This window comes from Bos mutus, chromosome 17 (genome assembly GCF_027580195.1).
Source record: "Bos mutus isolate GX-2022 chromosome 17, NWIPB_WYAK_1.1, whole genome shotgun sequence".
Lineage (NCBI taxonomy): Eukaryota > Metazoa > Chordata > Mammalia > Artiodactyla > Bovidae > Bos > Bos mutus.
This window is the reverse complement of record NC_091633.1, coordinates 59,500,033-59,522,844: the sequence shown is the minus strand read 5'-3', so window position 1 is coordinate 59,522,844 and position 22,812 is coordinate 59,500,033.

Sequence of the window (22,812 nt, the reverse complement as noted above, 5' to 3'; positions counted from 1 at the left end):
AACCCCATGGACTGCAACCTACCAGGCTCCTCTGTCCATGGCATTTTCCAGGCAAGAGTACTGGAGTAGGGTGCCATTGCCTTCTCCTTGGAGGGCGGGGGACCACACAATTCAGTCTGTGGCTAAACTAATAATAACTGTAGTCTTCTCATTAAAAAAAGAGAAAGAACACGTGGATTGACATCTTTAAAGCATTCACAGGAAAAATTTTAAGCTCAGCAAAAAGATCTTTCAAAAGACTTTTCATATATATAAAATCTGAGTTTGTTACTAGTATGTTGTCACTACAAGAAAGAGAAAAGTCCTTCAGGTGGAAGGAAAAAGTGATTTCAGATGGAAATACACATCTTACAAATGAATGAATGGAGAGCACCAGACGTGGTACATACATGATTAAGTATATTAGATTTTTTCCCCTAATTTTTAAATCTCTTTAAAAATATAATTGATTAGTGAAAGTAGTAATGTACTCTAGGTTTATAACATAAGTAAATGTGAAATGTATTACAATAGTAGTACAAAGATGGGGGTGTGGAATGAACATATACTGCTGTAAGTTTCTTATACTGAATATAAAAATGACATATTTGAAAGTAAATTATAAGTGAAAGATGTACACTGTAAATTATAGAAAAATCATAAAACAAAAAACAAAAATCCCACAAAACCCAGAAAATAAAGCAAACCAAAAAACAAACCAATAATAGAAAATGAAACCATAAAAACATAATCCAACTGAAGGAAGGAGAAGAAGGAAAAGGTAACAAAACCCAGAAAAAAAATAATAGGCACGTGATTACTATAGATTGAATGTTTGTGCCCTTCCCGCAATCCATATGTTGAAAATTAATCCTCAACGTAATATTTGGAGGTGAGACCTTTGGGAGGTGATCAACTAGATTGAGGGTAGAGCCCTTATAAATGTGATTAGCGCCCTTATAAGAGGGGCCCAGGAGAACTTCCTTGCCCCCTTCCGTTATGTAAGGACTCAGTGAAAAGATAGTAGTCTATGAACCAGGAAGTGGGTCCTCACCAGATACTTTAGTCGTGGACTTCCCATCCTGCAGAACTGTGAGAAGTAAATTCCTATAACTTGTAAGTCATCTAGTCTACTGTATTTTGTTAAAGCAGTCTAAATCAAGACAATGGTAGATTTAAAACCAACTGTATTGATAATTGCATTAAGTGTAACTAGTCTAGCCATCCAATTTAGATGGCAAAGGTTGTCAAAAGCAAGACCCAACTATACAGTGTCTACCAGAAACCCTCTTTAAATATAAAGATGTATTAAGTACAAAGATATAAAAATATGCACCATGCGGAAATAAATTTTATAGTACCAGACAAATTGGATTTTAGGACAAAGAAGATCAGGGATCAAGAGTCATGTCATAATCATTTCATCAATAGTTAAAAATTCTAAATATTTAATCTAATATTAGAGTTTTTAAGCACTTTAAATGAAACTTGATAGAATGAAAAAAAAAATAACAACTACATAATTTATAGTTGAGGATTTCAACACCCCTCTCTTAATAATTGATTATAATTAATTATTCTCTTTTTGGTTATCAAAAGTTAAATATATTTTGCTCTGGACACTATTCCTTCTCTTCTGCTCAACCCTTTGTGTAGGAAGCAAACTAAATTTTAGCTCTGCTATATCTATATAGAGATCCTAAAGAGCATCAGAAACAAGAGAAAAAGCCCAATTGAAAGAGAAAACCAAGAGACAGTTGGACAACAGCTTTGGGTACTTAGGAGGCTGTCAGTCTGTTTTTGTACTATAAATCCAGTTTCTTTATTTTTAGGAATGATGTTTTAAAGGTTGTAAGGGGAAGGAGACCAGTGCCTTTTTCTGTGATGACCACAAAACCTGGCATGTATAAGGTGGAATATAGTGAAATGATTAATCACAGAAGATTCAGGCAGGAAAAATTGTTTGATTGATAGCTGTGGAACCTTGAAAGTTACTTGATTTCTCTGGCACCCAGTTTCATTATCTGTAAAACAAGGATAATAGTACTGTATTCATTTATTTGTTGTCGTTTCTCAGTCACTAAGTTGTGTCCAACTCTTTGCGACCCCACGGACTGCAGCACGCCAGGCTCCTCTGTCCTCCACTATCTCCTGGAGTTTGCTCAAATTCATATCCATTAGATGTGATGCTATCTACTCATCTCATTCTCTGCTGCCCTCTTGTCCTTTTGCATTCAATCTTTCTCAGCATCAGGGTCTTTTCCAATGAATCAGCTCTTTGCATCAGGTGGCCAAAGTATTAGAGCTTCACCTTCAGCATCAGTCCTTCAAATGAATATTCAGAGTTGATTTCCTTTAGGACTGACTGGTTTGATCTCCTTGCAGTCCACAGGACTCTGAAGAGGCTTGTCTAACACCACAATGTGAAAGCATAGTCTTTGGCATTCCTTTCTTTAGGGTTGCCATAACAAATTATCACAAACCAGGTGGTTTAAAACAACTAAGATTTATTGTCTTAGAGTTTTGTTGGAGGCCAGAAATCCTAAAGTAAGGTATTAGCAGGTCCATCTGAAGCCTCTAGCAGAGAATTCTTCCTTGCCTCTTCCAGCTTCTTATTATCCAGGGTGTTCCTTGACTTGTGGTTGTAAAACTCCATTCTCTGCCTTTGTCTTCTCTTCTTAGGACATTTGTCATTGGATTTGGGGTCCACTTAGATTAGCCAGGATAATATCCTCTTGAGATCTTTAGTTTCATATTCAAAGACACTTTCCCCAAATAAGATTACATTCAAAGGTGCCAGGTATTTAGATGTGGACAAACTTTTTTTTGAGGGGGGGGTATGTCATCATTTGACTGACAAGCATTTACCTAAAAGTGTTGTTTTATGCCTTAAATAAGATGACTTCTCTAGAGTATCTATCCTATAATAGTTTTTTACTTCTAGGTATATTTTCTTTAATATTTGTGCTAACCTTACAAAACAGACCTGACATATTCAATTTATAAATTAGGAAACAGAAACTTAAGAGTTAAATAATTCAACCAAGCCAATACTGATTTTAAAAAATAGTAATTGAAGTTATAAACCATTTACAATAGCTTAAAAATGTTGGAATACTTAGGGATAAATTTAAGAAAAAATTTGTAGGATGCTACACTAAAAGCTACAAAGCATTGCTGATAGAAATCTAAAAAGACTTCACTAAATAGAGATATATACAATGCTCATCAATCTAATGACTCAATATTGTTAAGAAGTCAGTTCTCTCTAAATTGGTTTATAGTTTTCGTATAATCTCCATCAAAATCCCAACAGTTTTTCGAGGGTAGAACTTGATGGGCTGACTCTATAGAGATTAGGATAGACAAAACAATTTTGAAAGAAGAATAAAATTAGAGGACATACTATGAGAGTATTATAGACATCTACAGTAATGAAAGCAACGTGGTTTGGCATAATGATAGACAATCCAGTAAAACAGAAGAATCCAGAAATAAACTTATAGATGCATGGCCAATTGGTTGTCACCAAAGGTGACAGGGGAAGGGATAATCTTTAAAGACTTGATGTTAGTAATTAAACATCCATGTGCAAAAGAAAAACATGCAACCTTATTTGACATCATAGGGCATTGAAACTGCAGTGAAACACCTCTCCATACCCATCACACTCATGAGAGAAACTGTTTGTATTTTTAGCTAACAATACAAACTATTGCTGAGGATGCGGAACAGCAAGAATTCTCAACTACTACTGGTGATATGCAGAATGGCACTGCAACTTTGGAAAATAATTTGGCATTTTCCCCTAAAGTGAAATATTCTTACACAAGAGAAATTAAAATATATATTCATACAAAGACTTGTATACAAATGTCTCATAGCAACTTCATTAATTTTAGACAAATGCTGGCAATAGCCCAAGTGGCCATCAACTAGTAATGAATAAACAAGTTGTGGTGCATCTTTATAACGGCATAGTACTCAACCGAGAAAACTTAAGAACTGTGTTCAATACAGACAATAGTGTAGGTGAACCTTAAAAGCATTATATAAAGTGAAAGCAGTGAGGTAGCTAGAATGCCCTCCAAAAGATGTCCACACCCTAATCCCTGGACTCTAGGAATATGTTGCATTAAATAATCTTAACATCTGCAGAATCCCTTTTGTTAAGGTTAAGGATTTAACATGTAAGGAGATTATCCCAGCTTATCCAGGTGGACCCAGTCTAATCACATGAGCCTTTAGAAGCACAGAACTTTCTCCAGCTGGAGTCATAGAGATACAGCCAGAAAGGGAAGAGTCCAAAAGACTCCAAGCTTGACAAGAATGTGATGTGCCTTTGCTGGTTCTGAGATATCGGAGGGCCATGTGCAACCACTAGAGAAAGGAGCTAAGGAGAACCCCAGCTGGCAGCCAGCAGGAAAACCTCAGTCCCACAGCTGCAAGGAACTGAGTTCTGCCAACAACCTGAATGAGCTTGGAAGCAGATTGTCTTCCAGAGTCTCCAGTCAGGAGCATAGCACTGCCTTATGATTTTGAGCTTGTGAAATCTAAGCAGAAGAGCCAGCTGAGCCACACCACACCTGGACCTGAGACCCAGAGAACTTGCACTGTTTTAAGCTACTTTTTGTGGTAATCTGTTACAACAGCAATAGCAAACCAACACAAGGAACTTGACACCATACTGTATGATTTCATTTATATAAAATTCTGCAAAAGGTAAACCTACAGTAATAGAAATCAGATCAGTGGTTGGTTGCTAGGCATTCTGGGAAGGAGACTGACTCCAAGGATTGTAAGAGAATTCTATAAGGTGATGCAATATGATGATTACTTGTGGTAGTTACATGACTGTACATTTATAGAATTCATTGTGTGTGTGTGTGTGTGTGTGTGCGCGCGCGTGCGCGCTCAGTTGTATCTGACTGGCTGCAGCCCCATGGACTGTAGCTTGCCAGGCTCCTCTGTCCATGAAATTTTCCAGGCAAGAATACTGGAGTGGGCAGCCATTTCCTATTCCAGGGGATCTTCCCGACCCATGGGTCAAATCTGTGTCTCTTAAGTCTCCTGCATTGGCAGGTGGATTCTTTACCACTACTGCCATCCTGGGAAGCCTAATTCATCATATTGCACACCAAAATTATTACATTTATTGCATGTAAATCATGCTACAATAAAATTGATACACAAAACACAACACTAAAGCTCTCCTTGACTTTTGCATCAAAATTTAAAGTAATAGCACACCTATCACTCATACTCCTATATTCCTGAGATTAATAGTTTTAACCATCTCAAGAGAAGACTCTACACGTGGACATCACCAGATGGTCAGCACCGAAATCAGATTGATTATATTCTTTGCAGCCAAAGATGGAGAAACTCTATACAGTCAGCAAAAACAAGACCGGGAGCTGACTATGGCTCAGATCATGAACTCCTTATTGCCAAATTCAGACTGAAATTGAAAAAAGTGGAGAAAACCACTAGATCATTCAGGTATGACCTAAATCAAATCCCTTATGATTATACAGTGGAAGTGAGAAATAGATTTAAGGGATTAGATCTGATAGAGTGCCTGATGAACTATGGATGGAGGTTCATGACATTGTACAGGAGACAGGGATCAAGACCATCCCCAAGAAAAAGAAATGCAAAAAGGCAAAATGGCTGTCTCAGGAGGCCTTACAAATAGCTGTGAAAAGACTGGAAGCAAATAGCAAAGGAGAAAAGGAAAGATATACCCATTTGAATGCAGAGTTCCAAAGAATAGCAAGGAGAGATAAGAAAGCCTTCTTCAGTGATCAATGAAAACAATAGAGGAAAACAACAGAATGGGAAAGACTAGAGATCTCTTCAAGAAAATTAGAGATACCAAGGGAACATTTAATGCAAAGATGGGCACAATAAAGGACAGAAATGGTAGGGACCTAACAGAAGCAGAAGATATTAAGAAGAGGTGGCAAGAATACACAGAAGAACTGTACAAAAAAGATCTTCACGACCAAGATAATCATGATGGTGTGATCATTCACCTAGAGCCAGACATCCTGGAATGTGAAGTCAAGTGGGCCTTAGGAAGCATCACTACAAACAAAGCTAGTGGAGGTGATGGAATCCCAGTTGAGCTATTTCAAATCCTGAAAGATGATGCTGTGAAAGTGCCGCACTCAATATGCCAGCAAATATGGAAAACTCAGCAGTGGCCACAGGACTGGAAAAGGTCAGTTTTCATTCCAATCCCAAAGAAAGGCAATGCCAAAGAATGCTCAAACTACCACACAATTGCTCTCATCTCACATGCTGGTAAAGTAATGCTTAAAATTCTCCAAGCCAGGCTTCAGCAATATGTGAACTGTGAACTTCCAGATGCTCAAGCTGGTTTTAGAAAAGGCAGAGGAACCGGAGATCAAATTGCCAACATCTGCTGGATCATGGAAAAAGCGAGAGAGTTCCAGAAAAACATCTATTTCTGCTTTATTGACTATGCCAAAGCCTTTGACTGTGTGGATCGCAATAAACTGTGGAAAATTCTGAAAGAGATGGGAATACCAGACCACCTGACTTGCCTCTTTAGAAACGTGTATGCAGGTCAGGAAGCCACAGTTACAACTGGACATGGAACAACAGACTGGTTCCAAATAGGAAAAGGAGTACGTCAAGGCTGTATATTGTCACCCTGCTTATTTAACTTATATGCAGACTACATCATGAGAAACGCTGGGCTGGAAGAAGCACAAGCTGGAATCAAGATTGCAGGGAGAAATATCAATAACCTCATATATGCAGATGACACCACCCTTTTGGCAGGAAGTGAAGAAGAACTAAAGAGCCTGTTGATGAAAGTGAAAGAGGAGAGTGAAGAAGTTGGCTTAAAGCTCAGCATTCAGAAAACGAAGATCATGGCATCTCATCCTGTCACTTCATGGCAGGTATATGGGGAAACAGTGGAAACAGTGGCTGACTTTATTTTTCTGAGCTCCAAAATCACTGCAGATGGTGACTGCAGCCATGAAATTAAAAGACGCTTACTCCTTGGAAGGAAAGTTATGACCAACCTAGACAGCATATTAAAAAGCAGACATTACTTTGCCAACAAAGGTCTGTCTAGTCAAGGCTATGGTTTTTTCAGTAATCATGTGCAGATGTGAGAGTTGGACTATAAAGAAAGCTGAGTGCTGAAGAATAGATGCTTTTGAACTCTGGTGTTGGAGAAGACTCTTGAGATTCCCTTGGACTGCAAGGAGATCCAACCAGTCCATTCTAAAGGAGATCAGTCCTGGGTGTTCATTGGAAGGACTGATGTTGAAGGTGAAACTCCAATACTTTGGCCACCTAATGCGAAGAGCTGACTCATTGGAAAAGACCCTGATGCTGGGAGGGATTGGGAGCAGGAGGAGAAGGGGATGACAGAGGATGAGATGGTTTGATGGTATCATCAACTTGATGGACATGAGTTTGGGTGAACTCTGGGAGTTGGTAATGGACAGGGAGGCCTGGCGTGCTGCGGTTCATGGGGTCACAAAGAGATGGACACGACTGAGCGACTGAACTAAACCGAACCATCTCAAAGACTGATAATAATGGAAAAATTATTCTAATATACTGATAGTAATGTTATAATCAATTATGTTTTATTATGATATGCACAGAGACATATATTGTGCAGTCATACGTACATATACATACTCTTAACATCTAAAAAGATAGAAACTTTTCTTCACTTCTCTTAAGATATTTTCCATTGCTAATGAAGTGCTCACATAGGGACATGGATTTGGTCTTTTGGAGACAATAGGAATGCATTCAGGATGATGCTTTATTTGTCAGTAAATGGCACCCAGGAACTCAAAAACCTGTAGTGTATAGCCGAGTGAGGTTTAAGTGAAAGACCTTTTTATAACTGTCACATGATTAGGGCCAAACTCCTTGAGAACTGTGTAATAGAACGTCGAGACTAGAGAAAGGGAAACGTAGTAATGGGCATTGTTTACTGGCCACTTGCTCCAGTGCTTTTTTTTTTTTTTTTTGATGTTTTACTGCTCACAGCTTTTAAGCCTTTCCCTCCCTTGTGTCCCTCATCTGGGGGAAATAAAGACAGCCAGTGCTCCCTCCTTTGGCACCAGTGGGAAACTCAAACCAGAAAGGTCCCACCCTCAGCCTGCCTTACCTACTAACCACAGTGAAACCCCCACCCAGCCTCCTTCACTTGCTCTCCGAAGATATTTTTGGACCAGCTTGGGAGGCCTGCCATGCCCTCCCCCAAACCTCGTCACAATAGACCTTTTAACACCCTGTTGGTATGTGTGTGGCATCATCAGCCTCAACATTTATATCATGTTTTGCCCACAGTTGGCCACACACAACACACAGATACTCTGCTGTGCATTTTACATGTGCTTCCCATTTATTAGTCAGGGAAACTGAGAAATACGGGAACTGGCTGTGGGATTCCCTGGCAGTCAGTGGTTAGGACTCAGTACTTTCATTGCTGTGGCCCAGGTTCAGTCCTTGGTTGGGGAACTGAATCCCCTAAGTCACGTGGCGTTCCCCACCCCACCCTCTGCCCCCACCCCCTGCCTCCAAAAAAAACTGGTTAAAGGCCACCCGGTATGCAGTAGGGCTGGGACTCACACCAGAACCCGTGCTGGTTACAAAGACAGTATTCTGCTAATCAAATCATGATGGCAATGGTGATCAGCAGGATCGTGATGACAATTATATCTTCATTATTGAAAGTGTATTATAAAAACACTGAAGGGATTGCAAAAGGCTGCTTCAAAATAGTATAGCCTTGCCTTAGTTATCTGATAGTTTAGGTTCCTGTTAGGTTAGGCTAACAGTTTAAATAATGAGTGTTAGGATTCAGCTCTAGAAAGCTTCCCTGATCAGCTTGGCACTCTAGAGAATGTTGGGTCTGCAATGTCTCCTTGTGGCCCTCTCCTGGTATTATGTGGGCCCCGCAACTGGCACATAGAATCTAGATAAAGAAACAGAAGACTCCTTTTCAATGTCTTTCTGAAAGAGGCGGATGACCCACAAATTAAGGAATGTGTCATGTGGTTACAAGGTCGGTCTGCTCTTATGGAAGTTTCAAATGCGTAAAGGATCATCATGAAGCCTTCCTGGAATTTTGGCTTCCAAAAAAAGAAAAAAAGGTAGACTATTGGGATCTTCTGGGATTAGAATCAAAAGAGTTAGAAATGCATCAAGAGCAGAGAACGGTTATGGTTGAATCACCCAGGGAGGCATTTTGTCAGGCGTTCCTCTGGGAGTAAGCTCTACTTTGCCTTGATGTTTTATAACAGTACCATGACATACAAAACCAAAATATGTATCATGTCTACAGAGGAGTGATAAAGATTAGTTAGAGGTATTTTTTAAAATATTGAAAAACGACAGAGGTAAAAGGGATAACAAGAATATCAAAACAACCGTTTTTTGAGATCTTAACCATTTTTCAGGTTTGCAAAGCACTTTACATTTGTGGGCTTTCCTGGTGGCTCAGACCATAAAGAATCTGCCTGCAAATTCGTGAGCCTAGAGTTCCATCCCTGGGTTTGGAAGATCCCCTGGAGGAGGGAATGGCAACCCACTCCAGTACTCTTGCCTGGAGAATTGCTTAGATAGAGGAGCCTGGTGGGCTACAGTCCATGGGGTTGCAAAAAGAGTTGGACATGACTTCATGACTAAACAACAGAAAAATATACCATAACTCTTAAATAGACCAGTGTTACATTGATTTCCAAATATTTCTAAAACCGTGTTTTACACACTTCATTCATATGCTTTTATGATTTTTCATATCCAGTTAATGTTTTCCTCTAAATTAACTGTTTTTTGTTTTTTTTTTTACTTCAGCTTCTTTCTAAACTGTAGTTTTCATGAAATCATAGGTTTGGTATGCTACTTATATTTTTCTAATAGATATTAAACATATATAATTATTAAAATACAAATTTCCATCTGTTTCCACAGTGACTCACATTCCACCATCTCAAAAACACTTTCCTTGAGCTTGTCAGCAGCGAGAATTGCAATGCTTTCCCTAGAGCTGCACTTCTCATTAAAAACACTATCCCCGCTCCCTCAACGTAGATTTTTCCTTTCAGCCTCACCTGACCAAATGGTGAGACATTTTCTGTTTCCAGGATCTGAAACCTTCTGCCCTCACTTGGTAGGGTTTATCATCAAATGACCCAGAGTGCCAGGCCCTGAGACTTTTCCCTTATCCCTCTCTAACTTCTACCCACCCTTAGTCAGGGTCCACACACTTGACCATTGGCTTGCCATCTGCCACCTCTCCACAAACGCAAGCAAGGTCCCTACTCAGGATAATCTGTAACTCCCATCTCATCTTCAAACTCTTCTCCCCCATTGAGCCATTTCACTAGGGAACATCACAGTTTGCTTATCTTATCCATGCCAAGTGTGGAATTAATAAAGTAATGTGACACTTCTTGCAGGTTAAACACTTGCACATTAATTGATCTTTCTGGAGGTCATAGTTTGGCTCTGAAGGTGGAATCCAGGTATTTTAACAGCCTGTGGTGAAGCAGTCCTTCAGATCATCACATCAGTTTTGTGGCCACCAATTCACTCTCTGTATGGTCCAGTCCTATCTCCTCCAGGTATTCTGAGGCCCTTGATGACATGGCTGCTGCTGCTGCTAAGTCGCTTCAGTCATGTCTGATGCTGTGTGACCCCATAGACGGCAGCCCACCAGGCTCCCCCATCCCTGGGATTCTCCAGGCAAGAACACTGGAGTGGGTTGCCAATTCCTTCTCCAAAGCATGAAAGTGAAAAGTAAAAGTGAAGTTGCTCAGTCGTGTCCGACTCTTAGTGACCCCAGGGACTGCAGCCTACCAGGCTCCTCTGTCCATGGGATTTTCCAGACAAGAGTACTGGATTGGGGTGCCATTGCCTTCTCCGGATGACATGGCTAAGCATGGAATTTCACCCTGTGGTATCCCTGAGGGACTGGTTCGGATCTCTTTCTATTGTAAATGCTCCTGCTTTCAGATAGTACTCTCTCCTGTCAACAGATCCAGGAGACAAATGAGTGATTTGTGAAAATTGATCATCATGTTTTAAAATATACTTAATAAAGACAGTTCCTCAATATTACATCGTTGTCAGTGTGTAAAAATATATGTGTAAACTGGCACCCCACTCCAGTACTCTTGCCTGGAAAATACCATGGATGGAGGAGCCTGGTAGGCTGCAGTCTATGGGGTCGCTAAGAATTGGACACGACTGAGTGACTTCACTTTGACTTTTCACTTTCATGCATTGGAGAAGGAAATGGCAACCCACTCCAGTGTTCTTGCCTAGAAAATCCCAGGGATTGGGGAGCCTGGTGGGCTGCCATCTATGGGGTCACACAGAGTCGGACACGACTGAAGTGACTTAGCAGCAGCAGCAGACCATAACTAGGTTTCAGTTAATGAAGTGAACTTTGCCTAACTTTGTTTTGGTGATTGAAGCACACAAAGCTTTCACTCCTGGGGCTCCTGTAGACCCAAGTTTTATGCTTCAAGATTGGGAGAATAGAATGATTTCCTCTATTAATCTGAAAGGCGAAACCAGGACCTGCTCTAAAAGAGCCACGTGAAGATCAATTTTATATTTACTCTTAAAAAAAGCAATAAAAATACGAGGTATCAAATGCAGTTGGGGGAAACACGATAGAGCACTGTGTCCTTGGTCTTTCAATTCGCCTCTGTGTGTATTTGAGACTCAGCAGCTGCCTCCACACCTAACACAGGAACTGTTGGTATGTTCACTCCCTCTTCTTCCTGGAGGGCACATCTCCTAGCTCACATTTTTTTTTTCTTTCTCATTGCTGCTAAAAGAACATCCACAAGAGGTTAGAGAGGGCTGACCAAAAGGAGTTGGAATTGGCCTGAAACATCTGACTATTTCTTGGCATCTGAGAAAGAACGAAACATTTTATTATGATGAATAGTAATGTTTGCACTGTTCCCCGGACATACTCGGTCTCGAGCAGCTGTGTGTCCTGGGAGCCCCTTTGTTACTGAGAGCACTCTCTAAATGTGTCCTATCACCTTTTTCATCAAAGAACTCAAATATTCTATCAGATTTTCCCTTGCTAGCTAAAAACAGACGTGTTGGGAATTGTACAACTTGCTCAGGCAGTTCTCTCGCTAAATATAAAAAAGCGTCCCATTCCTCACAGCCGTAAGAGCTAATTTTCTTTGCTCAAATACCAGTTTGGGGAAATGTTGGTAAAATTTATGTCTTGATTCCTAGAGTCCTCTGTCTGAAAATTCCACGTGTGACTTAAATATGAATCACTGGCATCATTTAAAGCAAATGGGGATTTATAAGTCTGTGGCCACATTCTTCATAAATATAATTTAAAATAATACCTATATATATTTCCAAGCAACTCTTCACCTGCTAACATTTGAGTAAATGAAGGAAATGGCAACCCACTCCAGTGTTCTTGCCTGGAGAATCTCAGGGATGGCAGAGCCTGGTGGGCTGCCGTCTATGGGATCATAAAGAGTCAGACACAACTGAAGCGACTTAGCAGTAGCAGCTTTTCAGCATATTGGGATTAATCAAGGATAATTAAACTCAAATTCTTGTAGCTCTTGGAAGAGCAAAAAGGCAACTGATTTCTATCAATTTATGCCACAAGCTATGGTGTAATGAGTCCTTCCCAACATGTGCTATTGAATGAGAGGTCTTCCCAGAGTCAGCTTGTCAGTAAGTGCTCCTTCCTTGTCTCCCACACCTCAGTATGATATTGGTATTTTAAAATTCTTAATATAATTTTTAAACTCAGTGTATCTAAAATAGTATCTTGTCAGCATACACTCAACTTAAAAATTGGGATAAATTACGTATTTCTTCATGCCGAATCTTTGCTGTGTTTTGCGCCTGCAGTGTGCTTCAGTTTTAAGTGCTTGATAGTCACAAGTGGTGGTGGCTGCTGCACTGAACATCGCAGATCAAGGTAATGACTAAGGTTGCCTTTAACTCTCATCTCTGATACCTGTCTCATTAGTATTTGGCTCATTATGCCTCAGTCTTTTAAATGTCTAAAGCATAAATCTACATCATGATGAATTAGATAGTCTTAAACTTTTTATTTTTTTTTTAATGAGAAGTTGAAAAAGTGTATCTAAGTCATTGTTCTCTATTTCCACGGGAAGAGTGGTAATGGGTCTGAGATGGTACTGCTCACGGCACCACAGGCCAGCATATTGAGAGGCAAGTTGTTTGTGCAAGGAATAGCAACTTTATTTGGAAAACCGGCAAACACAAGATGAGACTTGTGTCCCAAAGAATCATCCTGCCTGAGTTAGAACTCAGGCTCCTTTTATACTCAAAGGGAAGAGAGTAAAGCGAAAGAGTTCCTGATTCCCATCAGCCTTTGAAGGGGATGTGTTCATTTCTTCCTTCCTGCAGACATTCACAGATGGGCCTGGTCAGGATGTTTCTTGTGAGTTAAACAAAGGTATTTTTAGCTTAATGCTCATTACCTGGGAGGCAGAGTTCCCAGAGATGAGTCATTATGTATAATTTAAGCTTATAGACAACATCCCTTTAGTGATTAACTTGTAATAGAATATAAAGTTTCTTCCCTATTATAAGATAGCAAGAATTACAATATTTAAACAAGATGTTGTTATTTTTTGAGGACATAAAGGAGTAAGCAAGACAGTTCATCCTCTCAAAAAGTTTTCTATGCCTGTAACATAGAAGTCAAGTATCTGTGAAGCCAGTTCTTTGAATGACAAGTTCCATGATGGAACTTGCAGAGTGGTGGGGATGAATGATAGACAGCACAGGCACAGGATGTGGAAGTGAGATACAAGCATCCCCATCTTCTATGAGGAAGGTCTAACAGGTCCTAAAAACTAATCTCCTTTAGTTAAAGTTAACTGATTTAACTTTGCTTTGGTAAAGTCTCAAGGGAGTGTCTGTATTTTGCCCTCGGTATAGTGTTTCTCAGAGGATGTCACCTAGCATGACTTTTATAAAAAATAAAAATTCCTGGATATACCCAAATTTGCTAATACAGAATCCCTAGAAATAGGACTTGAAATCAACAATCTTAATATCCTTGAAGGTCATTCTTTGGTACACGGAAGTCTAGGGAGAAGTCCACTAAATAGTGGCCTGAAGAAACTGGTTTGGGTTCAAGAAACTCAGTGAATGCATTCAATATTTATAGGAGAATGAAGAGGCTTTGAGGGATCGCAAATTCCCATAATGTAGGAATACCTGGTGGGTGATACTGATGAAATCCTTCCATTAGTCACACCAAAGAATCAATATTCATTTGATTAAATATGCTTAAGTCTTTCAGTATGTAATTTTGATTAAATATGCTTAAATCTTTCAGTATGTAACTTTCTTTGCTAGATTTCAGGAGGAAGCATCAGTCAATTACATTTTGGTGTGAATTAATCGTATTAGTTTCCTCTCTTTTAAAGAAAAAAATGGAATGGGGGGAGAAGGGAAACGAAAAAGAAAAAAAACCACCCTACTCCTAAACTCTTGAGAACAGGAATTTTCGTCAACTTAGTGTGTCTCTCATAGTTCAATTGGAGAAGGAAGTAGCACCCCACTCCAGTACCTGGAAAATCCCATGGACAGAGGAGCCTGGTAGGCTACAGTCCATGGGGTCGCCAAGAGTCGGACACAACTGAGCAACTTCACTTTCACTTTTCACTTTCCTGCACTGGAGAAGGAAATGGCAACCCACTCCAGTGTTCTTGCCTGGAGAATCCCAGGGATGGGGGAGCCTGGTGGGCTGCCATCTATGGGGTCTCACAGAGTCGGACATGACTGAAGCAACTTAGCAGCAGCATAGTTCAATTTCAAATGTATATATATTCCTAAAACTGTCTGGGATAGTCAATTTTATGTGACAATTTGATGAGGCTCCAGTACCTACTTATTTAATAAATGACTAATTCCAGTGTCATTGTGAAGATGTTTGTACATGTGGTTAAATCGGTTAACTTTAACTAAAGGATATTAGTTTTTAGGACCTGGGTGAGCCTTACCCAATCAGTTGAAAGATCTTAAAAGCAAAACTGAAGTTTCACTGAGATAGTAAGAATTCTGCCCTAAGACTGCAACATCACCTCCTGGCATGACAGAGTTTCTGCTTTTCTGCCCTACAACCTTCAGACTTGCCAGATCCTCCACAGTCGTGTAAACCAATTTCTTGAAATTAACCTCTCCTATAATATTCCTTTGTATTATGTATGATGTGTACCATTATATCTTACTGGTTCTGTTTCTCTGGAGAACCCTGAATGATACATCATCTTACAAACTTCTCCCTTCCTATTTTAACAAAAGGGAGGTGAGAGAAGCGGGGAGGTGGTGGAGGGAATGATGCTAAAGAGGGAGAAGAATCCCACAGCCTTGGCCCTCCCATTGCTGCATTTGAGGGAGAGGGCTGGGGTGCATGAGGAAGTGAGCTCCTTGCTCTGGAAGAGCAACGAGAGTTCTTAGGTTGAAGGACAAATTTGTTGTTGTTCAGTTGCTAAGTCAGTCTTTTGGACCCCGTGAATTCCAGCACCCCAGGCTCCCCTGTCCTTCACTGTCTCCTGAAGTTTGCTCAAACTCATGTCCATGGAGTCGGTGATGCCATCTTATCCTCTGTCACCCCCTTCTCCTCCCGCCTTCAGTCTTTCCCAGCATCAGGGTCTTTCCCAATGAGTCAACTCTTTGCCTCAAGTAGCCAATGTATTGGAGCTTCAGCATCAGTCTTTCCAATGAGTATTCAGGGTTGATTTCCTTTGGGATTGACTGCTTGGATCTCCTTGCAGTCCAGGGGGCTCTCAAGAGTCTTCTCCAGCACCACAATCTGAAAGCATCGATTTATCATCACTCAGCCTTCTTTATGGACAAATAGCCTCCTTTATTCCCGACAAGCCTCCCAGAGATGCCATCTTACCCTAACTTGAGTGTTATTCTCGTGCTCTGTCCTAGCGTCTAAGCGTCCTTCATTTGTAGAATCATATGAAGAAGGATCTATAGGACTGCAAACCATCAGTGGACCATTAGGTCACAGTGGTCACTGTCCGGGACACTGACGTGTACACTCTGACTCCACTTCCCTAATAGTTCCAAAGATTAGTAGTTGTTGTTGCTTTTAAAACAAAACTTCAGTTTTCCTAAAGGCCAAAAGAGATCTATTAAATTTCTTCCCTTTGAAAATCTTCCTTATAGTAGGTGAACTAACCTTCAGAGTTCTATTTCACCTGAGTCTTCTCCAGCACCACAATTCAAAAGCATCGATTTGTCAACCTTAGAATCCAGAAATATCTTATCACGTGTGGTTCCCTAAACCTGCTCTCTACAGCACAGCCCATTAAAAACTCATCTTATTGACATGGGATTGGGTCAGAGATGTTGCCTTTGTTTGCTGTACCCGTTAGGTGCCTGAAGGTGCTGACAGCCATAGAAATCTTAGAAAGAAGCATCATAGGTCAGCGATTATTTGCCCAGCCAAGGTAATTCATCTTATCAAAAACCAAGGTTAGTGTCCGTTCCACAATTCTTAACTATCTCCCTCAGTAGATGAGATCACTAAGTGATTTGGCATGTAGTGAAAGTGAAAGTCACTCACTCGTCACCGACTCTTTGTGACCCCATGGACTGTCTATGGAATTCTCCAGGCCAGAATACTGAAGTGGGTAGCTGTTCCCTTCTCCAGGGGATCGTCCCAACCCAGGGATTGAACCCAGGTCTCCCGCACTGCAGGTGAATTTTTTACCAGCTGAGCCACCAGGGAGCCACTTGGCATGTAAGGGTTCAGCAACTGTAAGAATTGTCAACAATTAAAGGAAATAAATGCTGATTTTCAAAAATCATCTTAGCTCCAGTGATTTCCTACTATAAATAATCTCTTATTGTATCATAACAGAACCTTTAGATTTCATGTTGAGATATGTTTTGAGCATTGCCTTTTCTACTTAATAATTTAATGTAAGGTTTCACATAAGAACTACTAAAGGGTTTGGCACTGACATCTGGAATTTATCCAGGACACAGCCTTTATTGTGTTCCATAGCAATTTATCTGTTTAACAAGTACCACAGCTAGTAAGTGGCAGAAACAGTTTTTGAACCATGTTCTGTTCAGGTTCAAAGCCCATATGCATTCTTTTAAAAAAAAAAAAAAACTTGACATCTAGTTGATTTACAATATACTGTTAGTTTCAGGTATCGAACATAGCAATTCAAAAATTTTCCATATATGTTGTTTCATTCACCTGTTTGACAGAGCATTATTAATCATTCACTAAGTATCAGGCACTGCGTAATAGAGGTCAAATAACCTGAAAAATAGATTGAGAAGGAATAGTGATGGTGCCTGCCCACATCTACCTTCCATCAACTGAAAGTGACAGAAAGGGACTAAGCCAGCTCCGAGGCTACAGAAGTTAAATAAAAAGTGGCAACTACACCTGTGTGCGCTTCCTTGGTGGCTCAGACAGTGAAGAATCTGTCTGCAATGCAGGAGACCCACGTTTAATCAATGTCAGGAAGATTCCCTGGAGAAGGCAATGGCTACCTACTCCAGTTTTCTTGCCTGGGGAATCCCACGGACAGAGGAGCCTGGTGGGCTATAGTCCACGGGGCTGCAAAGAGTCAGACACAACGGAGCAACTAACACACACATACACATCTATTTACAGATAAGAAATCTCTCTCGGAATGTTGATCTGTTTTTCTGTCTTCACAATTTCACAATCCCAGTCCACATCTACCTTTTGATTTTTTAAAATAGGTTTGGAAAGCTCCCTGCATTAGGGTGACGTGGGTATCCTCATTGCATACTATTTAACTACACATGTGCCCTGAATGAGACATTCAATTTCTAGAAGTCTGCCTTTGTAAAATAATCCAAAATGTGGGGATACTCTATGCATAAACATCTTTAGCACCATGTTGTTTATAATTAAACACTGGAGGGACTCCCCTGGTGGTCTAGTGGTTAAGACTGCACTCTGAATGCAGGGGGCCACACGCTTGATTCCTGGTCATGGAACTAAGATTGTGCATGCTGCGTGTCATGATCTAAAGCCTAAAAAACAACAAAAGAAATTAGAAAAGTTGGATAAATTATGGTATTTTGCAGTCATTAAAAAAAGAATAATTTTATAGATTATCAATCACACGAAAATTGTTATGAAACAATATTAAGGGGAAAAAACCCATCTAAAGTACATATATGGATATATTAAGATTAAAACCAGTTTTGGGAGGATGTACTCCCAAAAGATCAAAATGTACCAAGACACTAACAGTGGTTGTTTTAAAATGGTAGAGTATGGGTTCAGATGGTGTTAGGAGGATGGTTTTCCCTTATTTTTTAAGCATTCTTTGTAGAGAACATAAAATGGAAAAAAAAAGAAAACACGCGTCACACCTTGCTGGATGGTAGGACGCTGCGTGCTAAATGAATCGATGGCAGCTGTGGCCCCAGTTTATGGGGAAAAGATACGGTGCTGGAGGCAAATGCAAAGCCAGTAATGAAAAGGGAAATGTCGTCTGTAGATGTGGTTCCTCCACTGTGGGCCATTGTTTCACAGTCATAACACTTTAATTCTAACTGCAATTCACTTTCCTTGTATAGTGCTTTCTGTTTTATCTTAACACAGTGATTGCAGAGACACCATTCCTTGCCAGAAGCAGTCTAGGTCTTTTCAGACTCTCTGCTAATGGAATATCTCATCTGCCCCAAGCCAGAGAACTGGGCCAGATGGTTTCCTGGATTCTCTTTCTGCTCCGGGGTCTAAGCTGTGGTGGTTTCAAAATGTCACCATGCTGGCTGCCTGGGAGCCCTGCTTTGACTTCATACCATTTCGAGGAAACAGCTGACTCATGAAAACAGAGCTGGAAATGATGCAAGAGCCCTGGAGATATTAGGGGGAAGCTGGGCACTGTTGAAGCAGGGTTGCTCCCCGGGTTGGAAAGCTGGAAGACGGGCAGAAGGAGGACTTCTCCTTAACGAATCCCTGGCCAGGCAATATGTCAATCCTAAGAGATCACATTTAGAGAAAACTAAATAACTGGATGAGAAATTCAGTTCGAGAAACACTGGCCAGAAGTTTAGATGTTGCTTTTATGTATGTCTCCTTAAGAGTTGTTTTCATTTTTTATAATTGTTTTGGAGTTCAGTTAGGCAGTATGTAGCAAAGCCCTAAAAATGCTCATGCCCCTTGACCGAGAAATTCTATTAATAGGACCTAGGACTCCATCTAAGGGACACAACCAGACAAATTGGGAAGAAGTATATGTACTTCAGTAGTCCCCAATCTTTTTGGCACCAGGGGCTGGTTTTGCGGAAGACAGGTTTTCCATGGACCGGGGGTGGGGAGGGATGGTTTGGGAATGATTCAAGCACATCACATTTATTGTGCACTTTATTTCTATTATTATTACATCAGTTACACATCAGATCATCAGGCATTAGATCCCGGGGGTTGGGGACCCCTGATATACTAGACAATTTACCTGTTTAGTACAGCAAATGCCAACAGCATCAGCAACAACTCAAGAGTTTCTCAAGAATATATATACATATCTTTCTCCAAAGGATATATCTATATATCTCATATATATAAATATATAAGATGTATGCATATATATGATATATATATATAAATGTCCATATCATCATCAATATATATATATAATGTATATATGTATGTATTATGAGGAATTGGCTGATGAGTACAGAGGCTGAAAAGTCCCACAATCTGCCCTTTGAAATTGTCGACCCAGGAAAGCTGGTGGTGTAATTTAGTCAGGATCTGAAGGCCTGAGAACCAAAGGAGCTGATGGTGTAAATCCCAGTCCAAGAGCCAGAGAAGATGAGATGAGATGAAATAAAATGAGATGTCTCAGCTCCAGCAGGCAGACAGAGACAGGAATAAATTGCTCCACCATCTGCCCTCAATAGATAAAGAAATATCCACCCACACTGGGGAGGGCAGTCTACCTTACTCAGTCAGCTAACATCCTCTGGAAACACATTTACAGACACACCCAGATCTAGGCACCCCTTGGCTCACATAAAATAACCTTATAAATAACCACATAAAATTAACCTTAACAACAAATGGAAACACTTCAAATACCCGACAGTAGAGGATTAGTTCAATTATGGCATATCCATACAATGGAATATTTATGGGCATTCAAAATGATATTGTACCCCTAACTGATACTGATGAACTTTCATATCATATTAAATGATAACAAAGATAATAAGAGAATGTGGTTTATAATCTAATTTTGAAAAATATACATGTTTGCTTGGGTAAAATCTAAAAGGGTATACACTAAAATGTTAATAGTGATTTTTTTTTCCCCCTTGGGAGTGTTGGATTTTTGCTTGGCTTTATTTCAACATATATTTTTCATTTTGCTCATTTGTATGTCTAATATTTCTACATTTCCTGTGCAATGCTAAAAGGAAATATACTTAAAAACCTGTCTTTTTCAGTGTTTCAAAAATTTAAAGAAAAATTTTGAAAATCTTGAAATACCTAGTGTGTTCTACTTCTGTAAGTGAACTGCTAACACCTAGAGAGTCCTGAAGGCCATGTAAGGAAGTGTGGACTTTATCCTAAGAGCCAAGGGGAACCATACAAAAGCTTAGACGAATAGAAAAAAATGGAAACAGAGGAGAGAGATTTGTGGGAGGTCAAGTGAGTGATGAGGGTGGCTGGTGGTGGGGGTGGGGAGACAAGAAAACACAATAGAAAAATAGGTGATCTGGAGGAGGTCTGGGAAGAAAAATGTCACAGCCAAACTTTGGTGGACTTTGCCTTGATGATTATGGAAAGGTAGGTGCCACACATTTGAATTAGTAGGCAGAGTCTGGGATATCTGTGAAGGCTTACAAGACAGTGCTTAGGGAGGTTTGATTACCGAGGCTATCCATGGGTCTTGGTAGGCTGGTAGGCAAGTTAAGTCCAAGACTGTGCACGTCAGTCAATAGGGAACAGGGAACAAGATACTAAGAGGTCTTATTTCAAGTGTGATGAGCAAAGGCATGGGGAAATTAAAAACAAAACCCAACTCCTCAATCAATGAATTGAAAAGTAGCTTTTCCAAAACCATGTAGCTAATAAAGATAGCTAAGATTTGAACCCAGGGCTGTCACACTTCCCTTCCACTGGTTCTTCCTTGAACGCAGATCAAGGAGCAAAACAGTTGGGTGGAAAGCAAGCAGGCCCTGAGTTAAGGTCTAGGGACATATCTCTGCTCAGAGCTGATCTTATTTCTGGGCTCTTTAAATATTTATTGGGTGAGTTAGTTATTGCTGCTATTAGTATTTCTGCATCTGTCCCTTGACCAGGTCTTCAGCTACATCTTGCTATACTTTCTCCTTCAATGGCTGTGCTTTAGCCATGCTGACCTTTCACCCATTCTGATGTGGGGGTTGAAATGCTACAGGAGCCAGGCAGGTAAACGAGGGAAGCAGGGTGGGCTGATGACCTGGGAAAGCTCATGTCAGGTCTGAAGAGGGTAGCAGCTCTCCTTTCTTCCCACTGTCTGTTGCATTAGACTCCAAGCTCCTTGAGGGCAGAGTTCCATTGTGCTTTTATCCATCAGTGTATCCTGAGCAGAGTACCCGACACACAATAAATACTCAAGAAATACTTGGGGAGGACTTCCCTGGGGGTCCGGCGGTGGGAAATCCGCCTGCCAGTGCAGGGGACATGAGTTTGATCCCTGGTCCGGGAAGAACCCACATGCCGCGGGACAGCTGGGCGCATGCGCCACAGCTCTTGAAGTCTGCGCACTCGAGAGCCCATGCTCCACAAGAGGAGAGGAGCCCAAGTGCAGCAGCAAAGACCCGGCACAGCCACAAATAAACAAATAAATAAGTAAATGTGATGGTGATTTAGTTGCTAAGTCATGTCTGACTCTTGGTAACTCCATGGACTGGAGCCCGCCAGGCTCCTCTGCCCATGGGATTCTCCAGGCAAACATACTGGAGTGAGTTGCCATTCCCTTCTCCAGGGGATCTTCCCATCCCAGGGATCGAACTGGAGTCTCCTACATTACAGGCAGATTTTTTTTTACCCCCGAATCACCAGGGAACCTCAAATAAATTAATTAATTAAAAAAAAATGCTTGGGGATAGATGAATGGGTGGATACCAGATTTGTAGACCTGAATCATGGCAGAAGACATGTTCCAAAGTATTGCAGTGAGTGAGAAGCTTTTAGCAGGGGAACAAAAGCCTTCATAATTGTATGTAGGGTGAGTTAAAATGTTATTATTCCCAAATCTCAGTGGCTGATTACAACAAAAGCTTCTGTCTAGCTTCAACATGGGTGTGTCTGGTCCACTGGGCCTCCTCCAAGTGGTGGTTGTGAGTGATGAGAAGCCCAAGCTCCTCTTATCCAGTGGTTCAATCATTCTCTTGGACAGGGGTCAGCTATTCCTAGAACACGGTCTATTGTAGAAAACTAGCTACTAAATATTCTAGGCTTTGTAGGCTATGAAGTGTTTGTCACAACTACTCAACTCTGTGGAATGAAAGCAGCCATAGATTGTAGTAACACAGGCTTCAAGGTATTGAAACCTACCTCAGATCTCAGCTTCTGGCCAATAAAGAAAGAGAGGGTGTGGGCGCTCGTATGGGAGATTGTTATGAGCCGGACCTTTAAGTGGCAATTTCACTGGCCATGACTCTGTTTACCTGATGCCAACAAACTTTGGAGTAAAGAGGGCTGGGGAATTCAGTTTAGCTGTACTGGAAGAAAAGCTGTGACAAACCTAGACAGTGTAATTAGAAAGCAGAGATACC